The sequence below is a fragment of the Salvia miltiorrhiza genome, chromosome 8, assembly GCF_028751815.1.
Source record: "Salvia miltiorrhiza cultivar Shanhuang (shh) chromosome 8, IMPLAD_Smil_shh, whole genome shotgun sequence".
NCBI classification, from domain to species: Eukaryota; Viridiplantae; Streptophyta; class Magnoliopsida; order Lamiales; family Lamiaceae; genus Salvia; species Salvia miltiorrhiza.
In genome coordinates, this window is record NC_080394.1 from 16,971,470 (window position 1) to 16,983,712 (window position 12,243).

Genomic DNA, 12,243 nt, shown 5'->3' on the forward strand with positions numbered 1-12,243 from the left:
TGGTTTCATAAAACGGATCTGTTAAGTTGCTTGGATATTCACACTTTTTTAGTGCTGGCTTGGAATGCTTGCTTCAGCCCCCAAATTTTGGCTTTTTGGAAAGGAGGCATTATTTCGATCCTGTGGAAGATATGGGACTGTAGGAATGCGATTGTTTTCGATGATCTCCGTTTTGAGGCTCGGTCGATTCTTACTTTTGTTAAAGCTTATTTTAAAGAGATGGATTCTAATTTTTCACGGCTTGGTACCATCAAGAATAATTGGACTGACTACGTGATTGTTAGAAGTCTTGGAATTGGCAGTCGAGCTGCTCCTCCCCCTCGCATGGTGGAGGTTTATTGGTGGCCTCTGGTGACTCATTGGATTAAGGTCAACACCGATGGCTCTGCTAAAGGGGCTCCTGGTCGTATTGCCGCGGGAGGAGTTTTTAGGGATAATTTTGCTTATGTCCGTGGCTGTTTTCACATCAAGGGTGGTAGTGGGTTTGCTTTTGAAGCTGAGCTTCTCGCGGTTATTACTGCTATTAATATTGCTCATGATCGTAGCTGGCTTCATCTTTGGGTTGAGTCCGATTCGATGTATGTGGTGCGGTTGTTGGAGAATCGCTCCACGAATGTTCCCTGGCGTTTCTTAGCTTCCTGGAAGCAGGTTCTTCGTCGTCTTCATGGTTTTTCTTTGATTGTTACTCACATCTTTCGGGAAGGAAATCACCCCGCGGACATAATGGCCAATGATGATAGACAAGAGGGATGGTGGCCTTATGCGATTGACGATATTAAACATGCGGTGGCTCGTGATTTTTCTACCCATAGCTTTGTTAGAATGGTGCTTTAAGGTGTTAGTGTTTGTTTCGAATAGGTTGGATGCTTCTCGCGACAGGTGCGGTTGCTTCGTTGGGGTTTCGGTTGTCTGTTGGTGTTGGGATGGTTCCTACTTCTTCCGTTTACATAGTTTTTCTTGGTCTGCTGATTTTCCTTTTAGCTTCGCTAGTTGTGGCTGGTGTCGTGCTATTTCTGGTTTTCATTTTGGTTCCTTTTTGGTTGGTTGTGTTTTTGCTTGTTCTTTGCTTGTTCTCCTTTGTTGGTTTGCTTTGATGTGTTCGGGAACCGAGCTGCTTAGGGGTGATGGTTCGGCCGGAATCTCTGAAGTTGTCTCACTTCCGTTCCCACACAGCTCCTTGTTTAGACGAGTACTCTTTTTCCCTTTTAAGGATTTTCCGACCAGGTTTGCCTTAAAAAGGGTTTTAATGAGGCTCGGCCCTTAGTTTGTTGTTTGTGCACTCAAGGGTTCTTAGTTCGTTTTTTCTCTTTCTCTTTTTAATAAAAATTAATTTAATATATAGGGTGCGGTTATAGTGAGAACCACACTTATCGTGAGAACATAAGAACCATTAAAATCAATGCATGTGCTATACAAATTAATGCATTCGTTATTAAATTTAATGCATCCGAAAATAATAAAAATTTTGCTCCCTTCAGGATTCGAACCCAGGATCTGCATTCATCCACCAAGATGATGCATCCACCGTAGATCTTGATGATCGAATGGCTTAAAATGGTTCTCCGTTCTAATTTTATTTAGTGGTTCTTATTTGAACCTCTCCATATATATATATATATATATAGGGTGTGGTTCTAGAGAGAACTACATTATTTGTGAGAACGTGAGAACCATAAAATCTAATGCATTCACTGTAAAAATTAATGCATTCGCTGTTAAAATTAATGCACTCAAAAAAATAAAAAAATTGCTCCCTTCAGGATTCGAACCCAGGATCTGCATTCATCCAGCAAGATGATGCATCCACCGTAGATCTAGATGATCGAATGACTGAAAATAGTTCTCCGTTCTTTTTTTATTTATGGTTCTTTCCTGAACCTCTCCCTATATATATATATATATATATATATATATATATATATATATATACTTTTTTTGTTCCTGAAAAATGTATCACTTGGTTCATTTTTTCCGTTCCTTAAAAATGTGTCACAAATCTTTATATTTTTGTCCCTTAAAAGCAACACACCTATAAAAAATAGTGGATTCATTTTTCCACTAAACATATTTTTTATTAAATATTTTTTAAAACTTGTATCGTCCATCAAATGATACATTTATCAGGGACGAATGGAGTGTATCTTTTTTATTTGAAGAAACGCATCAATCCTATTTGAAGAGATGAGAGAACAATTCAGATCATAGGTTTCAAATGTCCTCAAATAATTTTAAGTTTTAAAAGTCTCTAAATTACTTCGATAATACAATTGATTTATGTGAAAAATATTGAGATAAAATGAATAAATTTTAAAAATTGAGGGAATTTTAAAAACTGTTAAATTTTGGTTGCACTGCGAATTTATCCTATGTACTTAAAGTAGATATACCAATGACACGTATTAGAAAATAATATAGATTAGCTACTTTATTTACTCTTCAACGGCCAAGAAATTTATCTAGAGGGCAAAGACGCATAATTTTTTTTTTTTTTTTTTTTTGATCGGTCAAAGTCATGTTAGATGTTAGTAGTTAGTTCCCCATCCACTCCAAGAACCACCTTATCTCTCCATTCACCAAACTCCACCTTATATCTCCAATCACCAATTCGTTCCCAAGAGGGATCGAACCCGGGTCACTTCACTTAAGTGAGGACCCGGTGGCCAGTGGGCTAAGCCCCCTGGTTGGGCAAAGACGCATAATAATTGAACGCAACTTTTACTTTCTCTTTTTTGGGCTATAAAGAATACACGTCTTTTGATAGGTTAATTACAACGGTCAACTAAATTTATAAAATTTCATTCGATACAGTATTTTATTTTACAAGTAAATTTAGTCGATATTTCCATACATATATTTCACGAATTGTTGTAAATATATCTATAAGATATATCTTATGTGTGTTGACCAAGAAATCTCCCTAAAACCCTAGCTTCCTACTTGTATAAATAGAGGCCTTTAGCCTCTATATTGAATAGACTTCATCCGTATTATCTTCTCTATTCTCTCGTTTCTCTCTAGTTTATAACACGTTATCAGCACGATTGTTCTACAAGATTGTTCTACATTTATTATTGATGGTATGCCCTAGGAAAGAATCGTGTCTTTCCTGCAAGGTACTATTGTAAATTTGTTAAATTTGATTTTGATATTTGCAATTGAATTTATTAAAATTATTTTTATTAGATTGCTTCAATTTCTTACTCCATTATATTAAATCTTTCGTTTTTGATCTATGAATTACTTTGGGATGAATTAGTTTTAAATTTATTTGGCTTGCCTTGGAAAAGATCGTATCTTTTCTTATTTGAATGTATATTATGAATTAGTTTGTGATATATATGTTAAATTTATGAGTTAGTTTGTGAATTATTGAAAATATGTATATATTCAATTAATATATACAATGTTCAACTACATCCAATCAATATGTATACATTTCGAATGCTTTTTATTCTGTTCTTGACGTTGGTGTTTTAAATTGTTGCAAACTAATAGATTATGTGATTGCTTTGCACATGTTTATTCATTTATTTAATTTCGTCATATATACGTTGGTATATTGGGGATATATAGCTTTGGAAATTGATGAAAGATGAATCAAAATGGTTATGAATTCGTCTATCACAACATATTCAAAAATTTTGATTGATATGCACGAGTGAGTACAAAATGGATGGATTAAAATATCCAATCAAATCAAATCAAAATTTATTTAATTATTTTGATTGTTTAATTAAGTATAGTCTCGAGTCAATTGTTTTTCTCTTGGTTCGATTGTTTTTCCTTCATATCATGTATATTATTTTGCAATTAGTCAATTATTTTTATGTTGCAACTGATAATGAATATTTTATGCCATTGTTGTTCAATTACTTCTTTCTTCCTTGAAAAACAAAGGTCAACTATAAGTGATAATTTGTTTATATATGATGATGTCGATCAAAATAGAGGTAACCAGTTTATAAGAGATTGATTTTTATTTTCTTCTTCTTCTTCAAATAATTCATTTCGTTTTACAATAGCATGTTGATCTGGTTTTCAAGAATTCAGTAACTGAATATAATTATTTGGAATCTCAATTGATTAACCGGTCGAGCTAGATTTCAATTGCTTATGAATTGCTCAATTTCTCGAATGCTTATACATATAAATTATTTAATGTGAAGTTTATTGTTATCACTTTCCATGCCAAATTCTATGATTCTTATACTCTTATTTCAAGATTTTGACATGTTATATTTTGAAATATACTATATATATACGGTCTATTTATCCGAAATGATCTTGAAAATTAATTGATGCTATTTAAATAGCACAAGTAATATTCCTGAAGAATATTACATTCAAGATCTTAAATTAATGCTATTAAATAGCACAAGTAATATTCATAAAGAATATTACATGCTTTTGAAAAGCAATTTATATTACATGCTCTTGAAAATTAGACCTTGAGCACAAGTAGCATTTTTGAATAATATTATATTCAAGATCTTAAATTGATGCTATTAAAGTATCACAAGTAATATTCCTGAAGAATATTACATGCTCTTGAAAAAAAATATATATTACATGCTCTTGAAAATTAGACCGTGAAGGTCAAATGGCCCTAAAGGCCGAATGGTTGTACTCTTTTTCCCTTACTAAGTTTTTTTCCTATGAGGTTTTCTTAGTTAAGGTTTTTAACGAGGCAACTAGTGTAATATATGAGTAAATATATGTCTTGTACTCTTTTCCTCTACCGAATTTTTCCCATGGGGTTTTTATGGAGAGGTTTTTAACAAGGCATAAACATCTATACACTAAGGGTCCGTTTGATTTTCAGTATTGGATTAATCAGGATATAAATTATCCCGATAATTTAGTGTGGATTAGTCATGATTTGTAATATCAGATGGGTGTTTGATATCATTTGTAATTAATCCCAAAAAGTGTTTGGTATCCATTGAAATAGGTTGGATTAATATATCAAATACCTAAATTAGTAGCCTATGGAGGGGGTGGAATAATTAGTGTGGGTTAATCCCATGGGGGAGGTGGGATAATTAGTGTGGGTTAATCCCACAAAATAAGCTAGGGTCTTGGGATAAACCTAGAGTTGACCATATTAGTAACACATAATATCAAACACTACATAAATCCATATTAATTTAACTTATCCTGCTTTTAAACCCATATCAAACAGGCCCTAACATCATATGGAATCTTATGATGTTTGTCTTGGTGATAGTGACAATACACAAATTATTCTTCAAAAGAAGAAGTATTTTCTTAAGTTGACATTAGCTAAGGATAATGTTAACACAATATCAGGTGCATCAAACATCATTGAAGGCTCTGGAAGAGCTTGTATCATTTTGTCAAATGATACTAAATTAGATATTGAAAATGCCTTGTACTCTAGTAAGTTCAAAAAGAACTTACTAAGTTTCAAGAATGTCCGTAATAATGGATACCACATCGAGACAATTGTGTGGAAGGTAAAAATGAATATCTTTGCATAAATTCATTTGTTTCAGGCTATAAGCTGACAAAAAGAAAAATTAGCAATACTACCTTCTGGAACGTATTACACATTTATATAAGCAATTGAGACAAACCATGTCATGAACGTGAAGTTCAATGACACAAAAGCTTTAAGCTTTGGCATGATAGGTTTGGACATCCTGGAGCAACTATAATACGCCAATAATCAATAATTTATATGGGCACAACATAAAGAATCAAAAGATTCTTTCTACAATGAATGACATGTGATGCTTGTGCGCAAGGCAAGTTAGTCATTAGACCTTCATATACGAAGGATAATACTGAATCTCCATCTTTCTTAGAAAGAATTCAAGGAGACATTTGTGGACTTATACATCCACCTTGTGGACCTTTTCGATACTTTATGGTATTGATTGATACTTCTTCTAGATGGTCACATGTATGCTTGCTTTCTACTAGAAATGCAGCATTTGCTAGATTACTTGCTCAAATCATAAAATTAAGAGCTCAATTCCCAGACAATTCAATTAAAAGAATTCGTCTTGATAATGCTGGTGAGTTTACATCTCAAGCATTTGATAACTATTGTATGGCTATTGGAATTGAGATTGAACATCCAGTAGCTCATGTCCATACTCAAAATGGTTTAGCAGAATCGTTTATTAAACGTCTTCAAATTATTGCTAGACCATTACTTATGAAATCAAAACTCCAAACTATTGTTTGGGGTCATGCCATATTACATACTGCAACATTAGTTCGACATAAGCCAATCATGAATACTTCCCAATGCAAATTATTTTTTGCTGAGAACCTGATATTTCTCACTTACGAACTTTTGGTTGCGCGGTTTTAAGTCCCAATTGCACCCCCCCCCCCCCACAACGAACAAAAATGGGTCCCCAACAAAGACTTGGGATATATGTTGGATTTGATTTACCTTCGGTTATAAGGTATATAGAACCTTTAACAGGTGATTTATTTACTGCAAGTTTTGCAGATTGTCATTTTGACGAAATGACATTTCCAACATTATGAGTAACAAATCTACATCCAGAATGAGAAAAACTTATCACATTTTGATTCTAGAACAAATCAATGTGAATAAGAAATTGAAAAGATCATTCATTTGCAAAAGATTGCAAATCAAATTTCTGATGCTTTTGTAGTTACAAGAAAAGTGACATAATCTCACATACATGCTGCAAATACTCCAACTAAAATTGATGTCCCTGAAGGACATATAGCTTTGACAGCAAATGAGTCTAAAATTCGTCAAAAACATGGTCGACCAGTTGGTTCCAAAGATTCTATGCCTAGAAACAGAAAGGGGCAAGATGGAAACCAAACAATGACGAAAATGATTAATCAACCAATGAAAGGGATGTAATTCCTAAAAAATTACAAGTATCTGAAAATCATGAGATCTCAATAAATTATTTACATCAGATACTAGAGAGAGAAAATATCATTGTTGATGATATATTTGCCTTTCATATAGCTCTTCATATTTTAAATGAGGATCCTCAACTAAAATCTGTTGCAGAATGCAAACAGAGACTTGATTGGCCAAAGTGAAAAGAAGCTATAGAAAGGGAATTAAATTCCTGTGATAACCGGAAAGTATTTGAATATATAGCCCTACCTCCGGAATCTAAAATCCATGTTGAAAACAAGTGGATCTTTGTTAGAAAGAGAACCAAGAAAAATGAAGTTACGAGATTTAGAGCAAAACTCGTAGCACAAGGTTTCTCACAAAAACCAGGAATTGATTATGAGAAAATATACTCTCCCGTAATGAACGCTATTACTTTCAGATTTTGATTAGTTTGGCTGTGTCACAAAGGCTTGATATGCGCCTTATGGATGTAGTAACTGCTTATCTATATGGCTCATTAGACAATGACGTATATATGAAAATTCCCAAAGGATTTAAAATGCCTAAAGGATTGCAGTCAAAACCCAAAAGCATGTATTCAATTAAACTGCAAAAATCGTTGTATGGGTTGAAACAGTCTAGTCGTATGTGGTACAATAGACTGAGCGAGTATCTTTTTAAAGAGGATACAAGAATAAAGATATCTGCCCTTGTATTTTCATTAAGAAAATCGAAAGTGGATTTGCAATCATAGCAATTTATGTTGATGATTTAAATTTAATTGGGACTCCTGAAGAGCTCAATAAAACTGCTGAATATTTGAAGAAAGAATTGAAATGAAAGATTTGGGAAAGACAAAGTTTTGTCTTGGCTTGCAAATGGAACGTATCCGTGGAAGAACGTTTATCCATCAATCCACATATACAGAAAAAGTGTTAAAACGCTTCTACATGGATAATGCACATTCATTAGCATCACCAATGGTCGTTAGATCTATTGATACTAAGAAATATCCATTTCGACCAATTGAAGAGGGTGAAACAATACTTGGTCTAGAAGTACCATATCTAAGTGCATTGGAGCGTTGACTTATCTGGCTAATAATACTAGACTGGATATAGTTTTTTCTGTCAATCTTCTAGCAAGATTTAGCGATGCACCCACTTTGAGACATTGGAATGGTGTTAAGCACATTCTACATTATCTAAAGAGTACCATTGATCTTGAATTATATTATCAAGAAAAATCTGATAATACACTAGTGGGGTACTCGAATGCAGGATTTTTATCCGATCCACATGAAGCTAAGTCACAAACTAGATACGTTTTCACATGTGGTGGAACTGCTACATCATGGGAATCTGTGAAGCAAACCTTGACTGCAACATCCTCAAATCATTCTGAAATCATTGCAATCCACGAAACAAGTCGAGAATGTGTATGGTTGAGAAATGTGACGAGTCATATCCAAAAGTCGTGCGGGTTTGCTTCATCAAAGGCCAAACCAACTATTTTATATGAAGACAATGTTGCTTGCACCGCACAACTCAAGTAAGGATACATCAAAGGCGATAGGACGAAGCATATTTCTCCCAAGATCTTCTACACACACGACTTTCAAAAAGGATGGCGATATCGACGTTCAACAAATTCGCTCAAGTGATAATCTGGTGGACTTATTCACCAAGACATTACCAACATAGACATTCAGAAAGTTGGTACACGAGATCGGCATGCGTCGACTCAAAGATCTTCTATGATCTCAAGTTCAGGGGAAGAAGTTGTACTCTTTTTCCTTTGACTAGGTTTTGTCCTATTGGATTTTCCTAGCAAGGTTTTAATGAGGCAACATTTTTTGTTTTTAGGGATTGGTCAATCAAGGGGAAGTGTTGTAAATATATCTATAAGATATATCTTATGTGTGTTGACCAAGAAATCTCCCTAAAACCCTAGCTTCCTACTTGTATAAATAGAGGCCTTTAGCCTCTATATTGAATAGACTTCATCCGTATTATCTTCTCTATTCTCTCGTTTCTCTCTAGTTTATAACACGAATAAGATTATAGTACATTGTTTTAGTTGGATGAAATTGAAAATCTTGCGTAGACTTTCGGCTTGTAATTATAATAATTAAGAAAACGAGTAATGTCCACCTCTTGGGCCACCAAATAACAACAAAACTAATTAATATGTCCAATTTGTTCTTAGAAAACGTCAAGTTGCTACAGAAAATGCAATAGACTATTCAACGTAATCCACAACGACCGCATAAGTATAATTTTAACTAGTTTCATTGAAAGAAGCAGTTAACTATTACTATAATACAAGATTAATCAAGTTCGTATTAGAATAATTGGTCCTAATGAATAAGATGAATGGGGCATTAATTTCAAAATAAAAAGTTAAAAGTAAAAAAGATTTACTTTTAGTTTTATGAAGCAAAATTATTGGATTTTTTTCACTGATTTTTTTTAGTGAAGTTTTCTTATATATATAAAAATACTTTTTAAAATATAAAATAGAAATTATTTTCAGTCCTTAGATCATCAAGATTTACGGTTGATTCATCACCTTATTAGATGAATTCATGATTCCGAGTTCCAATATCATAGATAACAAAAAAAATTATTTTACGCAATTCATATATTTACACAGCGAATTCATACGTGTTCTACACAAAATTCATACATTTCAAGTAGTTCGTAATTTATATGTTAAAAAGTGTTTATATTGTAGCTCTCCCCCTATATATAAATATACTCCCTCCGTCCCACGAATCTTGACACGTTTGGTTTCGGCACAGAAATTAAGGAGTTGTAGATTAGTGTTTTAAATGTGTAATTAATAAAGTATAAAAGTGATAAAGTAGGAGAGAGAAAGTAATAAAAGTGATAAAGTAGGAGAGAGAAGGTAATAAAGGTGATAAAATAGAAGAGAAAATGTAATAATTATTACCCAAAATGGAAACGTGTCAAGATTCGTGGGACGACCCAAAAAGAAAAACGTGTAAAGATTCGTGGGACGGAGGGAGTATATATATATATATATATATATAGGGTGCGGTTCTAGTGAGAACCACAATTTTCGTGAGAACATGAGAACCACTTAAAATTACTGTATCTGCTATACAAATTAATGCATCCGCTATTAAATTTACTGCATTCGAAAAAAATAAAATTGCTCCCTTCAGGATTCAAACCCGAGTTCTGCATTCACACATCAAGATGGTGCATCCACCATAGATCTTGATGATCGAATGACTTAAAATGGTTCTCCGTTCTTATTTTATTTAGTGGTTCTTATTTGAACCTCTCCCTATATATATATATATATATATATATATATATATATATATGGAGAGGTTCAAATAAGAACCACTAAATAAAATTAGAACGGAGAACCATTTTAAGCCATTCGATTATCAAGATCTACGGTGAATGCATCATCTTGGTGGATGAATGCAGATCCTGGGTTCGAATCCTGAAGGGAGCAAAATTTTTATTATTTTCGGATGCATTAAATTTAATAGCGAATGCATTAATTTATATAGCAGATGCATTGATTTTAATGGCTCTTATGTTCTCACGATAAGTGTGGTTCTCATTATAACCACACCATATATATATATATATATATATATATATATATATATATATATATAGGGTGTGGTTCTAGAGAGAACTATATGAGAACCGGAGAACCATCAAATCTAATGCATCCACTGTAAAAATTAATGCATTCGCTGTTAAAATTAATGCACTAAAAAAATTTTAAAAAAAATGCTCCCTTCAGGATTCGAACCCAAGATCTGCATTCATCCAACAAGATGATGCATCCACCGTAGATCTTGATGATCGAATGGCTGAAAATGGTTCTCCGGTCTTCTTTTATTTATGGTTCTTTCTTGAACCTCTCCACACACATATATATATATATATATATATATATAGGGGAGGACTACAGTAAAAATGTAACACCCCGTTTCCTCGTAGCTATATTTAGAGTATTTTTTAACTTAAATTTAAGAAGATTCACGCCGGATTGAGAAAAAGAATTTATTTTAATTTCAACGAAAATGATTTACAAAAGCATTTGTAAATTTAGTTATTAAATTTATATGCATTGCATATTTATTTAATTTAACATTCAAGCATTTTCACGAGCTTTTAATTAGCAAACCCTGAAGTAGTATTACAGTTACGACAATTTTATCCTGAGGAATTTAAATTGTCCAATCATAGCCGCCCACCCTATGCCTCATAGCCGCCCACTCTACAGCCCAATTCCAGCCCCAAAAGTCAGGCTGTGTAGATCCCAACTTTTCTACCAAATCAAATGCAGATCCCAACTTTTCTACCAAATCAAATGCGCCATATTAGTTTGACATTTCCCACACCCACCTACTCCCTCATTTTTGCAAACTTAATATAGCTGGGTTGATCCGAGCTTCCATCTTCCATCCTACACAATCATCCAACATATTGCATCTCTCTCACAAGAAAATCCGAAGCTCAAGAATTTCAGCAACTAAGCATATACAGAAACTGATCCAGCAGAATCCTTATAAAGGTTTCACTTCCAAATTCTACTCTATAAATTGTAATGTTTCCTTTCGTTCATTCACAGAGAAACACATATGCATACATTCATTTATATATATATATATATATATATATATATATATATATACATGTTGGGAATTATAGACGCCAATAATTCCGCCCAGGATTGTTGTTGGGAAATTAGACACAACTAATTCCGCCCGGGATCAAGTGTGACTCAATATTGTGGATATCGACCGATATGAAACGAGAAGAAAAATGACACCGATATTTTTAACGTGGTTCGGCCAAACTGCCTACGTCCACGGACCCACACCAATATATTAGAGAATCTCAAAAGGAGGAGTACAACAAAAATACCACACTGTATTTTGTATCTGCCTACGCAGAGGCTATCTCTCAACTCACTTTTATCACTCGTGTATAACTTCCACACTGAAGTTTTCTCTCACAAGATTTTTTCTCTCTCTCTAGCAAAATTTTCCTTCTGCTTGGTGGTGTTGTTATGGGGTTTTGGGGTGGTTACAAGCTGCTGCCATGCCTTCTATTTATAGGCAAAATAAGGGTGGTTGGTGGCGGTAGGTGCACGCCAAGTTGGAGAATTGGGGCTGCCTTTATTTGACAAAATAAAGCAGCTGCAACTTTTTGACAATTGTTGCTTTTTGACTAACAATCTCCCACTTGAAGACTGATTTCAATCTGTCTTCACACCTTGATCAACGCAGCAGTCTTTCTGTCTTAACTGTAAAGACATAACCGGTAGTGCTTCTCCTGCGATCTACCGCACCGCCAAAATTTGCATCTACAAAACCTTGT